We start from the raw sequence: 17,758 nt of genomic DNA, 5'->3' as shown, positions 1-17,758 counted from the left end.
ATTTTTTTAATCTGGGAAATTTATATTATTGAACATTACATTTGATTTCTCAAGTAAATTACTGTAGCCGTTTGAAAAAAAATTGAAAATGCATCATTCGAGTTCAGTATATTAATCATGTCTTTTGGTATTCCTTATTTTTATATTTTGTCAATAACAAAATTACTTAATGTCATTTCAAGTTCATCCTGTTCCATATACACATGTGTATAGAGCTGGGGTAATTCACTTAAGTGGTTCAACATCTCCATTGTTGCAGATGGTAAATGTGCAGATTTCTCCCTCAAGGAAAGAAACTCTTTCATAAAATAATTGCATATTCTGCTCATTTTTTTTTCTCTTTGCTGATGCTTTTGTGTTGTTATTACACCCTGTCAGATTAGTAATTAGCATGCAGCCTCCACAGGACATAAATGCATTTGTCCTGCTTTCATAAAACTCCCTTTAGCAATGCAAAGCATATAATAATTCTAGATGGTAAAAGAGAGAGGAAATAATAACATAATAGGAATAACTGCAAGATCACACGCAGCATTAGGTTGGTGCATTTCTTTTTTTAAAATTTTTTTCAATTTATTGATTTTAATTGGAAGCTAATTACTTTACAATATTGTAGTAGCTTTCCCACACATTGACATGAATCAGCCATGGGTGTATATGTGTTCCCCATCCTGAACACCCCTCCCACCTCCCTCCCCATCCCATACTTCAGGGTCATCCCAGTGCACCAGCCCTGAGCACCCCGTCTCATGCATCGAACCTGAACTGGCGATCTACTTCACATATGGTAATATACATGTTTCAATGCTATTCTTTTAACTTCTATGCAGAGTACATCATGAGAAACACTGGGCTGGAGAAAGCACAAGCTGGAATCAAGATTGCCGGGAGAAATATCAATAACCTCAGATATGCAGATGATACCACCCTTACGGCAGAAAGTGAAGAGGAACTAAAGAGCCTCTTGATGAAAGTGAAAGAGGAAAGTGAAAAAGTTGGTTTAAAGCTCAACATTCAGAAAACTAAAATCATGGCATCCAGTCCCATCACTTCATGGCAAATAGATGGGGAAAAAGTGGAAACAGTGGCTGACTTTATTTTTCTGGGCTCCAAAATCACTGCAGATGGTGACCACAGCCATGAAATTAAAAGACGCTTACTCCCTTGGAAGGAAAGTTATGACCAACCTAGACAGCATATGAAAAAGCAGAGACATTACTTTGCCAACAAAGGTCCATCTAGTCAAGGCTATGGTTTTTCCAGTGGTCATGTATGGATGTGAGAGTTGGACTATGGATAAAACTGAGTGCCAAAGAATTGATGCTTTTGAACTGTGGTGTTGGAGAAGACTCTTGAGAGTCCCTTGGGCTGCAAGGAGATCCAACCAGTCCATCCTAAAGGAGATCAGTTCTCTGTGTTCATTGGAAGGACTGATGTTGAAGCTGAAACTCCAATACTTTGGCCAACTGATGTGAAGAGCTGACTCATTGAAAAAGACCCTGATGCTGGGAAAGATTGAGGGCAGGAGGAGAAGGGGACAACAGAGGATGACATGGTTGGATGGCATCACTGACTCAATGGACACGGGTTTTGGTGGAGTCCGGGAGTTGGTGATGGACAGGGAGGCCTGGCGTGCTGCGGTTCATGGGGTTGACATGACTGAGCAACTGAATTGAACAGAATGCTATTCTCTCAAATCATCCCACCCTCGCCTTCTCCCACAGAGTCCAAAAGTCTGTCCTTTCCACCTGTGTCTCTCTTGCTGTCTCACATACAGGGTCATCGTTACCACCTTTCTAAAGTCCATACATATCCGTTAATATACTGTATTGGTGTTTTTCTTTCTGACTTACTTCACTCTCTATAATAGGCTCCAGTTTCATCCAACCCATTAGAACTGATTCAAATATATTCTTTTTAATAGATGAGTAATATTCCATTGTGTATATGTACCACAGCTTTCTTGTCTATTTGTCTGCCAATGGACATCTAGGTTGCTTCCATGTCCTGGCTATTATAAACAGTGCTGCGATGAACATTGGGGTGCACGTGTCTCTTTCAATTCTGGTTTCCTCAGTGTGTATGCCCAGTAGTGGGATTGCTGAGTCGTATGGCAGTTCTATTTCCAGTTTTTCAAGGAATCTCCACACTATTCTCCATAGTGGCTGTACTGATTTGCATTCCCACCAACAGTCTATGAGGGTTTCCTTTTCTCTGCACCCTCTCCAGCATTTATTGTTTATAGACCTTTTGATAGCAGCCATTCTGACCAGTGTGAGATATTACCTCATTTTGATTTTGATTTGTATTTCTCTGATAATGAGTGATGTTGAGCATCTTTTCATGTGTTTGTTAGCCATCTATATGTCTTCTTTGAAGAAATGTCTGTTTAGTTCTTTGGCCCATTTTTTGATTGGGTCGTTTATTTTTCTGGAATTGAGTTGCAGAAGCTGCTTGTATATTTTTGAGATTAATTCTTTGTCAGTTGCAAAAATGGTGCATTTCTTCTAACCACAGGATTGATTTGCAATTGCTCCCTGAAGAGTGTGCTGGAACCTAGAACAGGTGACTGTGTGTGACATTTGCAATTTTAAAAAAAAATATATATATATATATTTGAATAAACAATTAAATTAACAGCCTTGGTCATAATCTGAAGGAAAAAAAAAAAAAAACTGCCTGAGGAAGGACAGCACCTTATAATAAATCTTCTGATAAGGTGGCCCTTAAGTTGCACCTAAGCATTCATGAGGCTAAAACAGAGCAGCCTTTTCCTAGTAGAGTCAGAGTGAGGTTATGTCCCCTGGAAATGAGTTAACAGGGAGCTCTGACTAACACACAACCAAGTCTGAAAGGAGATTTAGCATGCTTAGAGATTTTTTTCAGAAGGAAAATAATTCAATAAGCAACCATCGAGGTGGAATTATTCCATGAAATCCCTTAAAGCTGTTGAACAGGATTGCCTTCTTAGAGTCTAGTGCAAAGTGAAAACACAAGGCCGCTTGTCCAAAATTATTATACTTTTCAAAACGGTGACAACAGAGGCTTAGACCAAGTAGGGCCCCTTTTAAGGTGGGCTCCACTGGTCTGGCCTGAAGACACTCTTCCATGAAGCCAGCTCTGTTGACTAGAGAGCAAGGACTTAAAGCAGAATGGAGTTGCATCAGGATTCAATCCTGAGCTCCACTGCTTAAATATGACCTTGGTCAAGTTATTCACCTCAGCCTCAGTCCCATCATCCATAAAGCAGAGATCACAATGTATGACAAGCATCTTTCCTACTATCTACCACATAGTTACTCAGTAAATGCTGTTGATATTGAACATCTAATGTCACAACTCACTGAGCTCAAGCTAGGACAGAAAAAATGTTTGCACCTGGATATTTCTGCTTCTTTTGTTATCCCCAGTGATATTTTACATAAAATTAATGTGGAATTGTAAGAGAGAGCTACTATAGTCTAGTTGGTCTGTGTACTCCTTTCTTCTTAAAGAAATATCCATTCACAATATATGTAAGTAAAATCAATGTCCTATACACCCTAAACTTATACAATGTTCTGTGTCGGTTACATTTCAATAAAATGGAAAAAATACCTAAATAAAATTAGTAAAAGTTGAGTTCCTCCTCTTCTACTTGGCTAATATCATCTAAAAATAACTAGCTATCAGGAAGACCAAAATAGACATTTCTCCAAAGAGGATCTACAGGTGGCCCATTGAAGATGGCTCAACATTGCTAATTATTAGAGAAATTCAAATCAAAGTTAGAAAGTTACCACCTCAAACCAACCAGAATGGCCATCATTAAAAAGCCTACACAGAACAAGTGGTGGATAGGATGCAGAGAAAAGGAATCCTGCTATGCTGTTGGTGGGAATATAAACTGCTGTAGCCACTACAGAAAAGGGTATGGAGGTTCCTCAAAAAACTAAACATAGAGTTGCCATATGACCCAACAGTCACACTCCTGAGCATATATTCAGACAAAACTGTAATTCAGAAAAGATACATGCATTTCTATGTTCATAGCAGCACTCTTTATAATAGCCAAGTCTTGAAAACAACCTAAATGTCCATCAGCAGATGAATGGATAAAGGAAATGTGGTACATTTACAAAATGAGATGCTACTCAACCATTGACAAGGATGAAATTATGTCATTTGGAGCAACATGTATGGACCTAGGGACAATCATACTAAGCGAAGTAAGTCAGAAAGAGAAGGACCACATGATATCACTTATATGTGGAATCTAAAACATTATACAAGTGAGCTTATCTATGAAACAGAAACAGACTCACAGACATAGAGAACGGGCTTGTGTGCCAAGGTGTGGGGTAGGGGAGATGGATTGGGGGTTTGGAGTTTGCAAATGCAAACTATTATATATAGAATGGATAAGCAACAAGGTCTTACCATATAGTACAGGGAACTATATTCATTATCTTCTGATAAGCCATATATATATAATTGAATCACTTTCCTATATAGTAGAAATTAACAAAACTATACTTCAAAAAATAAATTTAAATAATAAATAAGAATAGAGATTAAAAAACAATAACTACCTGTCAAGCCTGCGTTAAATACCAAAATATGGCAACTATTTTGACATAGTTATCTGAATTATTGAGAAAACTTCAGAAAAGAACTGCTTTGCCCTGGGCACCATAACTGTTTCATATTACCAGTGTCAGTGTGTTGGCCATTACAATTACCAATAACCATGGTTATAGCTAAAATTATGACATGATATTGACTACCAACAAACAGCAAATGACCACATTCCTTCAACTCTAATAAAATATCAACTAAAACACACAAAAGCACAAACTAACAGCCTTTTAATGGAGAGAAAAATAATTAAAAACCAACACAGTATGTGTGCGTCCGTGTGTGTGTGTGAATTTTAAAATTCAGTATGATTTCCAAAGCACTAAAATCCTTTATGTGCATATTGGTATTGAGAAAATACATTGGATTATTTTATTGGCATTATACCTTTATCACAAAATCTGATCATCTATTTGCTCACTTAAGGGGATGGATATATTTCTCCTATATATAATGTCAGTTCAGTTCATTTCAGCTGCTCAGTCGTATCTGACTCTTTGTGACCTATATGGACGGCAGCATGCCAGGCCTCCCTGTCTATCACCAACTCCCGGAGCTTGCTCAAACTCATGTCCATTGAGTCGGTGATGCCATCCAACCATCTCATTCTCTGTCGTCCCCTTCTCCTCCTGCCCTCAATCTTTCTCAGCATTAGGGTTTTTTCCCAATGAGTTAGTTCTTTGCATCAGGTGGCCAAAGTATTGGAGCTTCAGCTGCAGCATCAGTCCTTCCAATGAATATTCAGGATTAATTTCTTAAAAGAAAAGGATGGACTGGTTGGATCTCCTTGCAGCACATGGGACTCTCAAGAGTCTTCTCCAACACCACAGTTTGAAAGCATCAATTCTTCGGTGTTCAGCTTTCCTTACGGTCCAACGCTCACATCCATACATGACTACTGGAAAAACCATAGCTTGAACTAGATGGCCCTTTGTCAGCAAAGTCATGTCTCGGTTTTTGTATATGCTGTCTAGGTTGGCTATAGCTTTTCTTCCAAGGAGCAAGCATCTTTTAATTTCATGGCTGCAGTCACTGTCTTTAGATATTTTGTTGCTCGAGAAAATCAATTGTCACTGTTTCCATTGACCCCCCATCTATTTGTCATGAAGAGATGGGACCAGATGCCATGATCTTCAATTTTTGAATGTTGAGTTTTAAGCTAGCTTTTTCACTTTCCTCTTTCACTTTCATCAAGAGCCTCTTTAGTTCCTCTTCACTTTCTGCCATAAGGGTGGTATCATCTGCATATCTGAGGTTATTAATATTTCTCCTGGCAATCTTGATTCCATCTTGTGCTTCTTCCAGCCCAGCGTTTCTCATGATGTATTCTGCATATAAGTTAAATAAGCAGGGTGACAATATACAGTCTTGACATACTCCTTTCCCAGTTTGGAACCAGTCCTTTGTTCTAGCTATTGCTTCCTGACCTGCATACAGATTTCTCAGGAGGCAGGTCAGGTGGTCTGGTATTCCCAGCTCTTGAAGAATTTTTCAGTTTGTTGTGATACACACAGTCAAAGTCTTTGGTGTACTACAATAAAGAAGTAGATGTTTTTCTGGAACCTTTTTGCTTTTTTGATGATCCAACGGATAACGGATGCTTGTTCCCCTGCCTTTTCTAAATCTAGCTTGAACATCTGGAAGTTCATGGTTCACGTACTTTGAAGTCTGACTTGTAGAATTTTGAGCATTACTTTGCTAGTCTGTGAGATGACTGCAACTGTGCGGTAGGTTGAACAGTTTTGGAATTGCCTTTCTTTGGGATTGGAATGAAAACTGACCTTTTCCAGTCTGGTCGCCACTGTTGAGTTTTCCAAATTTGCAGGCATATTGAGTGTAACACTCTCACAGCATCATCTTTTAGGATTTGAAATAGCTCAACTGAATTCCATCACCTCCACTAACTTTCTTCATAGTGATGCTTCCTAAGGCCCACTTGACTTCACATTCTAGGATGTCTGGCTCTAGGTGAGTGATCATGCCATTGTGGTTATCTGGTTCAAGAAGATCTTTTTTGTATAGTTCTTCTGGGTATCCTTACCACCTCTTCTTAATGTCTTCTGCTTCCATATATTTCTGTCCTTTATTATGCCCATCTTTGTAGGAAATATTCCCTTGGTATCTCTAATTTTCTTGAAGAGATCTCTAGTCTTTCCCATTCTTGTTTTCCTCTATTTCTTTACATTGATCACTGAGGAAGGCTTTCTTATCTCTCCTTGCTATTTTTTGGAACACTGCATTCAGATGGGCATATCTTTCCTTTCCTCCTTTTCCTTTAGCTTCTCTTTTCTCAACTATTTGTAAGGCCTCCTCAGACAACCTTTGTGCATTTCTTCTTTTTGCATTAAAGACTTACTGAGCATGCCCCTCCCTGATCAGAACAAGACCCAGATTCCCCCACAGCTAGTCTCTCCCATCAGGAAGTTTAAATACACCTCTTATCCTTACCCTTCAGAGGGGAGACAGAATGAAAACCACAATCACAGAAAACTAGCCCAACTTATCACATCGATTACAGCCTTGTTTAACTCAGTGAAACCATGACGAGCCATGCTGTGTAGGGCCACCCAAGATGGCAGGTCATGGTGGAGAGTTCTGACAAATGTGGTCCACTGGAAAAGGAAATGGTAAACCACTTCAGTATTCTTGCCTTGAGAACTCCATGAACAGTATGACAAGGCAAAAAGATATATAATGTAGAGTACATTAATAAAATTCTCATGATTGTGAAGACAGATGTTATTCATTCCTTTGTTCTCTCATTCCACAAATATTTACTGAGCACTTTCTATATATCAGTCACTATTTTAGTCATTGGGGTTAAAAAAGTGAACAAACCAGACAAAAATTTTTACCCCACATAGAGCTTACATTCTATTGGGGAAGATTTCCAATAAGCAAAATGAATAAATAAAATATTAACTAAACAAAATAATGATAAGCACTACAGGGAAAATTTTTAAAGGAAGATTTGCAATTTTTAGCTTAAAATAGGTAGTCAAAGATTATATAACTTAGAATGCTTCCTTTGATATTCCAATATAAAGAGTGATTCATTTGTCCTATGACCTAGATTGAACATAATCATGATTTTTTATTTGATTAGTGTCTACTCTAAGTACTGCATTATTCAGGCATCTTGAAAATTAAAAAAAATACAAATAAATCATGTTTCTACATTAAAACTGTGGATTATCTGGTTTGAGAATAAACAGCAGTACATCTGAAGACATTGGCAAAATATTTCATTAAAAACTAAACTGTATGATACAGACATAAGTGTAGACCATGTTAAGAGAAGATGGACAATTCATAGCAGGTCGTGGTAGGGTCATCTCTTCCTAAAGTTAGAGAGACAGATATGTTGTAATAAGGGGTGTCAGTGTGTGTGTGTTTGTGTAGTGTGTGTGTCTTATCTAGTAAATACTGAGAATCTCTAGGGATTGTTTATCTTTTATTCCCAACACTTTGTCTGGGATATGAGAGTATAATAAGGTAATAGAATGAGGGAGTGACTCATTCCTTCAATCCACGTCACTTGGAGCACAGGAACATTTATAAGGAGATGCTTCTTATTCTTCAGCAGATAAGAATTATTTCTGAATAAGTTGCTACTTCTATAAAACTCTGTTCATACATTGAAAAATATTTCAACATTCTTCCAGGTTACTGAGTATATTATTCAAAATCTTTTTAACGAAAGGAGCTTTCTCTTTAAAGTTTTGCTAGAGACTATATTGTTTCTTCTAGAAATGTACTGTAATGAATATATTATAAAGGAACAGATATGTAATTTAACCTTGAAGGAAAATAACTTGTAAGAAAGAGTACTAAGTTGTTCTACATTACAGGATGATTGCATAAGCAGGACAGTAGAGAGTAACTGCTCTAATATCCATAGCTCAAGGTCTCAGGTTTAGTACAAATTTCATTTTGTTTTACTGATTTGTTCTCAAAAACTACTTTAATTTTACTTATACTGAATCTCCACATTTGGATACTATGATCTAATTATCTGTACCATAGCTGGCTATGGTGAACCAGATACAAATTATCCTTTTACACCACATAACTCCAAGTTAATGAAATTCAACCACACTAATAAGATATCATAGTCACAATAGTTCATAGCCTCAAACCTATATGCTTAAGACTCAAATAGAGTAAAAAAATACTGTTTTAATGAGAGAGATCTTAATGATTTTTACTGAAAAGGTGGGTTATATTTTTGTTATTATATAAGTGAACAATACTACTGGAAACACAAATTATTACATGACTCATGGTCCTTAATTTCCATATAGCAGGTTTTAAAAATATTTCATAATAAGGTATATTTTTATGATAATACACTTAGTCATTAAATGGTATTTGCATGAATAAATAGGCAAGTTACAATAAATGGAGTAGATGTCATTCTCATGGAAAAACCAAGCTAACTATAAGAAAAATCATTGTTTTCTATGCTTGAAATAGCAAATTTTGGGGTTACTCACTCCTGAGTTAATAGTTATTTTTCAGTTCATCCATATTCTTGACTACTTACTTGCTCTAAGCCAATAACTGTTCTAAGGTCTGGTCTGTAGGAATATGACCATTGACAAAATGGTAAAAAATTTTGCCTTCCAACAGTTATCATTTAGAGGTAGAGACAGATAGTAGATAAATAAAGACATAAATTATTAAAATTTCGAATAGCAATAAGTACCTTGAAGAGAAACAGGAGTGATGATAGGTGGGGGGATGCTAGTCTAAGGGGAATGGTCAAGGAAGGTATTTTAACTGAGATGATGTTTTGGCAGAAACCCAGAAGATATGACTTTGAAAGTTATTTGAAGATCTGAGAAAAAACTTTCTAAGAAACAAATACAAAGATTCTGGGTAAAGAATGAACTTGATGAGGACTTCCTTGGTGGTCCAGTGGTTAAGAATCCAGTTTCCGATTCAGGGGATGTGGGTTCAATCCCTGGTCATGGAAATAAGATCCCAACTCTGTGAGGCAACTAAGATATATTACATTATTATGCTGTTCAGAAATCCCAGAGTTTGTTTCAGTATTGGAAAGAGAGAAAGATAAATTTGTTTGATGACACTGGTTATGTCCAAAAAAACTCACTTAAGTGATATGAATAAAAATAAACAATTATATTTCAAGGTTAATCACTGGCCTACTTTCAGACAGTTGTAAAATTAAGAAGGAATATTTTGAGTGGTGCTTATTTACTTCTGCTATCTGAAGGAAAATAGAGATATTATAAAAATAGATAAGCAGAGATAAACAGCTCCTAGATATATCCTTAAAAAAGAAAAAGAAAAGCTTGCAATCACTGCTTTAGTTACTATATATTTATGAATTCCCTTAACTGCAGCTTCATGCAGTAATAATGACATAAAATTTTTTGAGTGTCAGTTACTAAATATTTTTTATGTGATTTGGTTTATTTCATTGACTTATCTCTGCAATCTGTGATGTGGACATTATTAATACCTGTTTCTAAAGTTGAGGACATTCAGAGACAGAATGTGTAAGCAATTTCTGCCCCACCCCACAACTCACAGTGCCGATAATTGGTAAAGTTGGAAATTGAGTCTCGATATTTTGCTTTTAATCACTGTGCGCTACTAGTGGCTAATTTAGTGAAAGACATACCAACCCAGTTTCTCTTGAAGAGTTAAAAATAGCCAGCTGATGAAGACTTTCCCTCTTCCGTTGGTTGTCCTGAAATACAGACACTGCTTCTGTTGGGTAGCAGCATGCAGCAATGAGACTGCTTACAAAACAAATATGTCCAGCTGCAGGACACATCCCGGCCATTTTAAAGTCAGTGAGCCAGTACAACCACCAAGGACGTAAATACACCAGCTGACAGGATAATTAATCCTCTGTACACAATCAATGAGGAATAGTAACGTTTCTTGGGAAATGGAATATAGTAGAATGAGTCTGCATTTTCCCTGAGCACAGATGTCGAGCTGCCATTCGATGAATTATCCCTAGAGGAGACTGTAACAAACACATAAAGTCTCTCAAGGACAGCTAGGGTTGTAAATCATGGGATATAAAAAAAAACAATATAAATATTGTGCCAACATTTATAATTTATTTGTCGGACTCACAGGTGAGAAATAGGGGTTAGCTGGCAGGTCTAATTTGAACTAGTGCTGGCAAACCCATGATTCTCACTAAATCATTGCTTTCTGTGTTTCATTTAGCCTAACAACATATAATAAAGCTCAAACAAAGCTAGTTAGTTGCTTTGGACAAATGGAACTGTGGACACAGATTTTTGTAATATTACAGTACAAATTATTGCAGGCTGGTTTTTCTTGACCTGCGGGGGGTAAGTTTACACAATTAGAAGGGTGTTTTCTACACTTACTTGGGTGAAAACGTAACAGCAGAACAAAATTATTTTTATTTTTTATTTTTTAATTTTTTTTTCCATTTATTTTTATTAGTTGGAGGCTAATTACTTTACAATATTGTAGTGGTTTTTGCCGTACAGTGACATGAATCAGCCATTTAAAAACATGCAAAATTGCAGTTTTTTGTTGTTGTTGCTGCTGTTTGTTTTATCCTAAACTTACCACTGCAAAGTCAAAATCACTAACTGAAGAAGGACTTCATCGTGACAATGAGGGGTCATGAATAGAACACAGATCTCAAAAAATCTCTTATGCAGTTCTGCTGTGCCTTAAACTCTAGTGATCTTGAGCAAGTTATATTGTCCCCTAGAGCTTGTGGATAGTTCAACCAGCCCTTGCTACTTCAGATTCAGGAATGAAAAATGAGATGTGTGTAAGAGAGGGGCGGTATCGCTTTGCAGTTAGTGGTGCCCTCCGGTCCCTAGCTGAGAGACATTGGTGAACTTTTTAGATACTACGTACTTCAGTTTCTCCATCTTGCCAATGAGGATAATAACACTCCCTTTTGCAAACTTTTTGAGGGTGAATGAAAACAGTATGGATTGTGTCAAGATTTGAGTACTACACCTTAGAGAAAGTAAGAGTTCTAGAACTGTCAGCATTTTTCATTTACTGTAGATCATGAAATGGGATAAATCTTCAGTAAATGTTTGCTGAATTAAGAAAATAACGATGGCCAGAGGTTCTACTAGACCTTTATTAGTTTTCAGTTTAAAACAGTTTGCTATAGTTTGTAGATCTGCACAAACTGACAATGATCAATAAGGCACACAAAGATGAATTCACTATTTCCATCTAATATCAGACAAGTGCACATGGAAACATTTGAGTCACCCTATGAGATGCACAGGCTATTGTGAAGTAGAATGCTTGTGACAGAACCACACTCCATGAACAAAGGCACAGAGCAGTGGAAGTATAAGGTCTCTTCAGAGGACTCCAAGTTGATGGATGGTTAAATGAAAATATATATTAGTGAATAGAGAAAAGGGGTTAGAGCAGCAGAGGTGGTATGAAATAAGGTTTTACCATCATTGCTAAGTAATAAATGCCTCCTGGAACACCTTGTTAAATAAAGTAGAATTTAAATTTCATTTTTGGAGGAAGAGTTCAATAAGTTCAAATGAAAGACAAAAGATCACAAGGAAACACATTTCTTCTTTGACTATCAATAATCATCTCTTCACCATTTTAGTCCTGGATCAATTTATCTCTTATCTCTTATTTAGAATGTTTATTTATCTCTCCTAGATTCTAGATACAGAGGTCATAAAAGGCAGCCCACCTTGTTCTGATAAAATGATCCAAGCCAGCCCTTTGGGGAATATTAATCTGGCAGATGGGTCAGGTGAAATAAATAGATTAGAAGGGAAAGAGAGGCCCTTAAGGACACAAATTCATTAGCCCAGTGGATAAGTGGTAAAGGCCTCAGCAAGTGTGCTGACCCTACAGGAAATAAAATGAAACAGATGTTGTGGGGGGTGACAAGGGGTAACTAAACATTGCAAAGTAGAAACACGCTTCCTCATCTTCTTTCACAGTTAATTGAAAAGCATGTGATAAACTCGAAGTATGGACGGTGTGTTTCAACAACTCTAATGTGATTACAGCTATGTTATTACTAGTATAGAGCAGGCTGCTGAATTTCTAAAAGAAAATCTTCGACGTTAAAAAGCCTAAAATTTTTCTTAATGTTTTAAATACTAGAGGGTTTTCAATAATTAAATAACAACAAATACCTTTCTATGAGGGTGAAAAAATGGAACATGGGACTTCCTTGGTGACTCGGTGAAAAGGATCTGCCTTCCATTGCAGGAGACACAGGTTCGATCCCCAGGTTAGGAATATCCCCTGAAGGAAATGGCAATCCACTCCAGTATTCTTGCCTGGGAGATCCCATGGACAGACGAGCCTGGCACACTACAGTCCATGGGGTCACAAAGCTTTGGACATGACTTAGCAACTAAACAGCAACATTCTCATAGCACAACTCATAATATTAGAAAATTAGTCCCACTGAAATAATAAATTTCTTTCCCTCGCATTTTGAAATAAAAATTAGTCACTAAAATATTTAAAAGACAGGGTCTTCCGTTTTTAAGTGACTAAATTCTGTATGCATTTCAACCTTAGGTTACATAGTTTAGGAAGCCTCTGTATTTATTCCAAACTTCTCCACTCCCTGAGTAGAGAATCGAGCTGGCAAATTAACAATAGGATGTTCGAGAAGGTTACAACAGTTTAAACGTCAGTTTGTCTGCATTTATCCAACTCTGTAATCTCTACTGAGGATATATTAGATTTGTTTGTATTTTTTAAAATCTCATTACAAGTTTTTGAAAACAGGAAATTGCTTCTACTATGAAAGATCAGTGTGCTCTTGACTTCAGCATTCTCAACAATGGTTTATCTGAGCTGATGTGGCAATGGAAATCAAGAGGATATGAGAATGGGTTTAGATTCTCTAATAAGCCTTGAAAAAAGAAAGTCACTCAGCAGAAAAACCACAATAATTATAAATTTTTAAACTTAATGATGCTTATCCAATTAGATCATTCAACTGCTCAAAGAAGCAGGTTCAAACCTACTTTTGTTACAAAACTGACTTTTTTGAGGGAGAGAGGGCATAGGAAGAGTGCTTATAATATCAAGCTTAATAGATTTAATTTAGAGAAAATTATATTATATCATGCCCCATAATTAGAAATGTAAAAAAAGGAAGCTCTTGACCCAAAACATAAGACAAGGCATTTCAAATTGAAAATGATTCCAGAAATATAGCCCTAGGATTTTTCATTTTATTTCATCTCAGTCAGAAAGAACATGCAATGAATTGGGTAGAATTGTGCTTCTCAAGGAATAAAACCAGTTAATCTGCTCACAAAATAAACATAACAGTGTGACCAAGTGTGGTACAGATTTGTGTCTTCTGCCTGAACTATTCCTTTCCATTTTTGTCCGAATCCTAGCAGCCAGATTACTCTCTTTAACATTTTTATCCCTCTTTGAAAAAATTTCACATATTACTGGGTTCCAGTGCTAAACCTTAAACCCTATTTGCAAATGTTTTTCACTGTTTTCTTTGATTTCTATTTCCACTGAATTCTTAGGAGTTCCACAGGCAACTCAAACTTCATGTATTTAAAACCTATAAAGCACCAACCTACTCTTTAATATGAATTATCTTGTGTTTTTTAGGTTAATTTTGACTGAAATTTTTCAACAAGCCTAAATTTATTGGAAGTCTCCTTTCTAATTATTCACTTACAAATGATCCCCAAATGAAATTTCTTCAGAAATCCTTCCCTGAGTTCAGCAATCCCTTCCCACATAGGCTTTTCCTGCCTTTCAGTAAAATTACAGGAATTTCTAAATGCTTAATTGTTTTTCTCTGCCTTGACGCTCTACTTTCTGCCATGGTAGTCTTACCAATTCTGTATGCCGTTCCATCAGTCATTCTTCCCTGAAATCCTTCAGTGAGTCCTTTTGCCATTAGGGTAGTGTCCAGCATGACTACACAGTTCTTCATGAAGTGGGCAAATTTTAAGCTGCCAAATCTCCCAGCTTCCCCTTCTTCAAACCTACTTTTCACTTTTCAGAAAGGTTTTTTATTGTTTTCTTGTTTATGTAATTCTGAACACATCAAGATAATTATCATTACCTCTGGCACGAGGGGTAAAGAGCCCGTCTGCCAATGCAGGAGACATAAGAGATGCAAGTTTGATCCCTGGATTAGAAAGATCCCTTGGAAGAGGAAATGGCAACCCACTCTAGTATTCTTGCCTGGAGAATCCCACAGACAGAGGAGCCTGGTGCACTTCAGTCCATAGGAGCAGAAAGAGTTGGACACAACTGAAGCAACTTAGCATGCATGCAAAATACAGTGAAACAAACTTAATAGTAAAAACATTTTCTTCTACTACACAAAGTGCATTAAAAGAGCATCTCATTGGAAGGACTGATGCTGAAGCTGAAACTCCAATACTTTGACCACCTCATGCGAAGAGTTGAGTCATTGGAAAAGACCCTGATGCTGGGAGGGATTGAGGGCAGGAGGAGAAGGGGACGACAGAGGATGAGATGGCTGGATGACATCACTGACCTGACGGGCATGAGTTTGGGTGAACTCCAGGAGTTTGTGATGGACAGGGAGGCCTGGCGTGCTGCGATTCATGGGGTCACAAAGAGTCGGACACGACTGAGCGACTGAACTGAACTGAATTGAACAAAAGAATAAAATAAAAAATTTACATAAATGTCCCAAGTGCCATTTTTTCTAATGTCTTCTAATTCTTATCAATGAACAAAAGCCTTTTTAAAAAGAAAGTTGCAGTTAGAAAATAAGTAAACTTTCATAGTCTTGTTTAACTGTTAATATACTTACATTTTTACATTTTGCATTTTACTCTGGAATTCCCTTTATGCAGTAAACACCCTATTGAATTCTTATTCACATCTTGAAGGACCCAGTTCTCTCATCTGTTATATCCAATGTGAAACCTTCATTGACTTTCTTAGGAATTACAGTTGGAAATTTCAACACTCTTTTCTAAGTAACTGATAGAAACCTAGATAGACAGCAGTAAATATATGAAACATTTAAACAACACTACCAACCATCTTCTCCTAGTGACATTTAGCAAAATACACATTCTTTTAAAGTGTACACAGACTATTCACCAAGAAAGAACATATTCTTGGCCATAAAACAAGTCTTAATATATTTAATAAAATTGAAATCATAGAAAATATGTTTTAGGACTACAATGGATTTAAATTAGAGTTCAGTAATAGAAAGGTATTTTGAAAATCTCCAGAATATTTAGAAGTTAAATAACAATTTCTAAATAACTTATGCATCAAAGAAGAAATAAAAAGGGAAATTAGAAAATATTTTGAAATGTCAGAATTTGTAGTGTGTAGTGAAAGCAATGCAGAAAGGGAAATGAATAGAATTAAACACATATTAGAACAGATAAACAGGTTCAGTTCATGATTTAAGATTCCAACTTTAAAACTTAAGACCAAAGGGCAAATTAAACCCAGGCAAAAGACTGAATTAAACCCAGCAAGCAGAAGGAAGGAAATAATAACAGCAAAATTTAATGAAATAGCAAGCACAACTGACTCATTGACTCATTGGAAAATACCCTGATGTTGGGAAAGATTGAAGGCGGGAGAAGAGGACAACAGAGGATGAGATGGTGGATGGCCTCACTGACTCAATGGACATGAATTTGAGCAAACTCTGGGAGTTGGTGATGGACAGGGAAGCCTGGTGTGCTGCAGTCCATGGGTCACAAAGAGTCAGAAACGACTGAGTGACTAAAGTGACTGAAGCACGACTGAGAAAGTCAATAAAACCAAAAGATGGTCCACTGAAACACATGGACAAACAATGATCTGACTAGTAAGGAAAAAGAGTGAGAAAGGACAGATTACCAGTATTAGGAATGAGAGAAGGACAGAGGGACAAGTGACAGTGATGCTAGGAGGATAACTATGAACAGCTTTAAAACAATTAATATGACAGCTTTGGACAAAGTCTTTGCAAGCACAAATTACAAAAGGTCACTCAAGAAATTGAATTTATAGGTAAAATCCTTCCCACAGGGCTGGAAATAGTAGCAATTTTTTTCACCATTTCTTCCAAAATCTGGAACAGGAGGTCACATCTTTCTGCTTTACTTAATATGAAAATGGAAACATAGCAAGTTCTGAGAACAGTTGTTTTGCTCCAATTTAAAACCTGGGAGCCAGCATTACTCAGATTACAAAAACAAACTATTATAAGAAAAGAAAGTTACAAATATACTTCATAAGCAGAGACATAAAAATCCATGAAAATACTTTAGCAAACTGTATCCAGCAGTATCAGAAAAAAATAAGAAATCTTATGTAAGTAGAATTTAATCTGGAAATAAAAGTAATTCACCACATCACAAGTACAAAGAAGAAAATTATTATGATCATCTCAATAGGTATGAAAAATATTTGCCAAAATTCAATATCAAATCATGATGAAAATCCTCAGTACAGTATAAATAGAAGGGGATTTTCCTCAACCTGAAAAGGACATCTAAAAGCCTACAGTTAGCCCCAAACTAAGACCAGGAAGGAATTCCCTGGTGGCTCAGATGGTAAAGTGTCTGCCTGCAATGCAGGAGACCCAGGTTTGATCCCTGGGTTGGGAGGATCCCCTGGAGATGGCAACCCACTCCAGTACTGTTGCCTGGAAAATTCCATGGAGGGAGGAGCCTGGTAGGCTACAGTCCATGGGGTTGCAAAGAGTCGGACACGACTGAGCAACTTCACTTCACTAAGACCAGGAACAAGGCAAGAAAGTCCAGAATCATCACTTCTATTCAATATTAAAATGAAAATGTATGTCCAAACAATGGAATAACACTCAGGGGGAGAAAAGTAACAAACTAATGATATACACAGTAACACACATAAACTTAAAAGGGATTATGCTGATTAAAAGAAGCCAGGAACAAAAGACTATATATGCTTGATTCTATTTATATGTGACATTCTAAGGAATGCACAACACTGGAGGGCTAAAAAGTAGGTAAGTAGTTGCCAGGGAAGGAAATAAGAGGAATAACTGCTACAACAGTGTACAAGTGAATTTGGGAGGGAAGTGACTTAGCAGCAGCAGCAACAAAAATCAGGAATTTCCTGGCAGCCCAATGATTAGGACTCTACACTC

The 17,758-nt window shown here is 36.9% G+C and overlaps 1 long non-coding RNA gene across 1 annotated transcript in view; it reads right to left on the bottom strand.

The window, feature by feature from the left end:
• Positions 1-15,231, bottom strand: part of LOC133061478 (uncharacterized) — a 458,613-nt gene extending 443,382 nt beyond the window's left edge. The window contains exon 1 of the long non-coding RNA XR_009693993.1: positions 15,146-15,231. This is a non-coding gene — a long non-coding RNA (uncharacterized LOC133061478). The remainder of the gene's footprint in view (positions 1-15,145) is intronic.
• Positions 15,232-17,758: the final 2,527 nt, after the last annotated feature.

Source organism: Dama dama, chromosome 9 (assembly GCF_033118175.1).
Source record: "Dama dama isolate Ldn47 chromosome 9, ASM3311817v1, whole genome shotgun sequence".
Classification (NCBI taxonomy): Eukaryota; Metazoa; Chordata; class Mammalia; order Artiodactyla; family Cervidae; genus Dama; species Dama dama.
Note: the sequence above shows the minus strand (reverse complement) of the source record. Positions and strands in the feature narration are given on the sequence as shown.